Source organism: Myotis daubentonii, chromosome X, assembly GCF_963259705.1.
Source record: "Myotis daubentonii chromosome X, mMyoDau2.1, whole genome shotgun sequence".
Lineage (NCBI taxonomy): Eukaryota > Metazoa > Chordata > Mammalia > Chiroptera > Vespertilionidae > Myotis > Myotis daubentonii.
In genome coordinates this window covers 41,377,196-41,381,661 of record NC_081861.1, presented here as the reverse complement: position 1 = coordinate 41,381,661, position 4,466 = coordinate 41,377,196, and positions in this window count along the sequence as shown.

The following is a 4,466-nucleotide window of genomic DNA, read 5'->3' as shown; positions in this document are numbered from 1 at the left end:
GGCATCAGAATGGCACAGTCAGTGACTGAGTTCCACCCTTAGAATTTCTAATTTCAACTGACCTTTCCCCAAATCAGAATATTGAGAAGCATTTTCCCTAATGTTTTTTCCCCAAATACATTCATCTGCTGGATCAGTAAATATTGTCTCCTCTAGGTGGTACTCAACATTTAAATCATTACAGTGCTTTTATTCATTACCTGGATAAGAAGAGCAAAAGCTTAACTTAAAATTGCTAGGAGAACAAAGACCTTAGATTTTCACCATCCCTAGTTGTGGAGAGTAGGGAGGAATATTGCAGCAGATGGTAGTACTTTGCTTCTCCTGGGACCAGACCAGAGAGGGAACCAAAAAGCAAGAATGAACTGTATTAATCTGCTGAACCCCCAAACAAATTTCACATTTTATTTTTTTAATAAATTTTATTGATTTTTTTCAGAGAAGAAGGGAGAGGGATAGAGAGTTAGAAACATCGATGAGAGAGAAACATCGATCAGCTGCCTCCTGCACACCTTCTACTGGGGATGTGCCCGCAACCAAGGTCCATGCCCTTGACCGGAATCGAACCTGGGACCTTTCAGTCTCCAGGCCGATGCTCTATCCACTGAGCCAAACCGGTTAGGGCAAATTTCACATATTTTAGTGAGCCATGAAACTAACCTAAATTATTTACAAAACAAGTGTTTACTAAAGCAGTGCAAATCAGAATTATTTTCTAAAAATGTTGAATATGAGTAAAATTTATTAAAATAATGGCCAATGAGAACTTAAATTGAATCTCGCTTTGGTAAGTCAGAGTCCATAATCAGGAGTCTTCTAAAAGGTGAGTCTGAGGGGAAGCAAAAAATAAAGGCACACTTGCTCTTAATGAAGGTGTGTGTGGCAAGAACAAACCCCAAAGTGTAAGGAAGGAGGAGTGCTGACAAACTGCAGAGACAGTAGCAGTGGGATTGACACAGGTGGCAATAGTGGAAGGTGGTGGAAAGCCTTCAAATCCGCCCCCACCCCCACCCCCCGGAGAGTGAAAGTGAAATAGATACAGAAGGCAGAAGAGATTCATTTCACTTCATTGTTGATTATTATGGATTGACCCATAGAATGTGTATGACAGCTGATCACAGGGCCTTGCAAGTATAAGGTGCTCAACAAATGCTCAATCTGAGTCTGCTGCAGTGCACAGTACGATGTGAAAAAGGTTGGAGTAATAGAAGAGAAATTGGAAATTGTGTGGCTTCCTTTGTTTGATTTTTACTCTCACATGGACATTCAGTAAATCAAAGGAATAAACCATGTAGAGGCTGGGTTCACTCAGCCAGGCTTTCATGCATCTCCATTAGGGAACATATTTATTTTAAGCTTATAAATATAAACAATTACATGAAAGCATTCTGCTCTCATACATTAATGTCAAGAACAGGACATTTTGTTTCTCCCTTTTCAAGGTCCTCTCCCTTCAGTCTGATGGAACAGCACTTCTCTATTTGTGGTCTGATTGTTCCACCTTCTTCAGAAGCACCTGGGAGCTTGTTAAACATACAGACTCCCAGGTTCCACTGAACCAGAATCTCTGGGAGGGGGGAGGAGCCAATAATTGATTTTTTAAAACTTTCTAGTAGATTGTTTTGGATCCTAAAGTTTTAAAATCCCTGAGCTAGGGATGGAAGTTCAAGCAGCTAACTCATTTGGGCAAAAGCGGACAAGTAAGGCCATGGATTTGCTAAAGCCCAGCAACCAGAGATGGGTGTGCTATTTGGCTCTGTTGACTAATGAGTTTGCTGACCACTGTGAGGACAGTTTGCCTCTGGCCCGCAGGTATACACACATGCCCAACCACCTGTGGCTTTTTTACAGAGAGGAAGGGAGAGAGATAGTTAGAAACATCGATGAAATAGAAACATAGATCAGCTGCCTCCTGCACATCCCCCACTGGGGAAGTGCCTGCAACCCAGGCTGGAGGGCAGGCCTCTAAATGAGGCTAAAGTAGCTGCCTAACAGGTGCTGGGTGCAGACTGGTGCAGCCACTATGGAAGACAGTGTGGAGTTTTCTCAAAAAATTAAAAATGGAACTCCCATTTGACCCAGTGATCCCACTTCTAGGAATATATCCCAAGAAGCCAGAAACACCAATCAGAAAGGATATATGCATCCCTATGTTCATAGCAGCACAATTCACCATAGCTAAGATTTGTAAACAGCCTAAGTGCCCATCAGCAGATAAATGGATTAGAAAACTGTGGTACATCTACACGATGGAATACTACGCTGTTTTAAAAAAGAAGGAACTCGGAGAACCAAGATGGCGGCATAGGTTAACGCCGGAGTTTGCTGCTTTGAACAACTACTTCAAAAGTGAAACCAAAAAACGGAAGGGACATCACCCAGAACCACAGGAACGCTGGCTGAGTGGAAGTCCTACAACTAGGAGGAAAGAGAAACGCACACGGACACTCAGAGGAGGCGCAGTGCTGAAGTCAAATTCTGAGGTGCGGAGCGGGCTGGCGGCGGAAGGCGCGGTTGGCGTTTTCAATCGGGAGGGAGTCGCAGACTCTGAGCTCCAGATCCGGGCGAGTCTTTAGGGACCCAGACTCAAACGGGAGAAGCGGGACTGTCTGGCTTCGGTCAGAGCGAGTGCAGCTTTCTCTCCTAGCTTTGCAGCGGGTGCTGGGACTCAGAGAGGCAGAGCTCCTGGGGACAGGACTGAGAGCCGCCATAACTGCTCTCTCCGGCCCACCCTGTTGATCCTGTGCGACCCACCCCGCCCAAGCCCAGCGCAGAGGCATTTGCCGGATAGCCTCAGGCAAAGGCTAGATTAGCACCTCCCTAGAGGACAGAAGTTCTCTCACTGCTGACACAGCTGATTCTCATAGCCACTTGGCCTGGAGGTCAAACCCTCCCTGGAATTAGCTACAGCAATCAAGATTTAACTATAATTTTCACGAGAAATTGTTTTGAGGAGAACCAAGATGGCGGCATAGGTTAACGCCGGAGTTTGCTGCTTTGAACAACTACTTCAAAAGTGAAACCAAAAAACGGAAGGGACATCACCCAGAACCACAGGAACGCTGGCTGAGTGGAAGTCCTACAACTAGGAGGAAAGAGAAATGCATACGGACACTCAGAGGAGGCGCAGTGCTGAAGTCAAATTCTGAGGTGCGGAGTGCGCGGAGCGGGCTGGCGGTGGAGGGTGAGGTTGTTGTTTTCAATCGGGAGGGAGTCGCAGACTCTGAGCTCCTGATCCGGGCGAGTCTCTAGGGACCCAGACTCAAACGGGAGAAGCGGGACTGTCTGGCTTCGGTCAGAGCGAGGGCAGCTTTCTCTCCGAGCTTTGCAGCGGGTGCTGGGACTCAGAGAGGCAGAGCTCCTGGGGACAGGACTGAGAGCCGCCATAACTGCTCTCTCCGGCCCACCCTGTTGATCCTGTGCGACCCGCCTTACCCAAGCCCTGCACAGAGGCATTTGCCGAATAGCCTCAGGCAAAGGCTAGATTAGCACCTCCCTAGAGGACAGAAGTTCTCTCACTGCTGACACAGCTGATTCTCATAGCCACTTGGCCTGGAGGTCAAACCCTCCCTGGAATTAGCTACAACAATCAAGATTTATCTATAAGACTGCGAACAAAGACCACTAGGGGGTGCACCAAGGAAGCATAACAAAATGCGGAGACAAAGAAACAAGACAAAATTGTCAATGGAAGAAATAGAGTTCAGAACCACACTTTTAAGGTCTCTCAAGAACTGTTTAGAAGCTGCCGATAAACTTAATGAGATCTATACGAAAACTAATAAGACCCTCGATCTTATATTGGGGAACCAACTAGAAAGTAAGCACACACGGACTGAAATAATGAATATTATACAGACGCCCCACAGCAGACCAGAGGAGCGCAAGAATCAAGTCAATGATTTGAAATGCGAGGAAGCAAAAAACATCCAACCGGAAAAGGAAAATGAAAAAAGAATCCAAAAATGCGAGGATAGTGTAAGGAGCCTCTGGGACAGCTTCAAGCGTACCAACATCAGAATTATAGGGGTGCCAGAAGATGAGAGAGAGCAAGATATTGAAAACCTATTTGAAGAAATAATGACAGAAAACTTCCCCCACCTGGTGAAAGATATGGACCTACAGGTCCAAGAAGCGCGGAGAACCCCAAACAAAAGAAATCCAAAGAGGACCACACCAAGACACATCATAATTAAAATGCCAAGAGCAAAAGATAAAGAGAGAATCTTAAAAACAGCAAGAGAAAGTAACTCAGTTACCTACAAGGGCATACCCATACGACTGTCAGCTGATTTCTCAACAGAAACTTTGCAGGCCAGAAGGGAGTGGCAAGAAATATTCAAAGTGATGAATACCAAGAACCTACAACCAAGATTACTTTATCCAGCAAAGCTATCATTCAGAATTGAAGGTCAGATAAAGAGCTTCACAGATAAGGAAAAGCTAAAGGAGTTCATCACCACCAA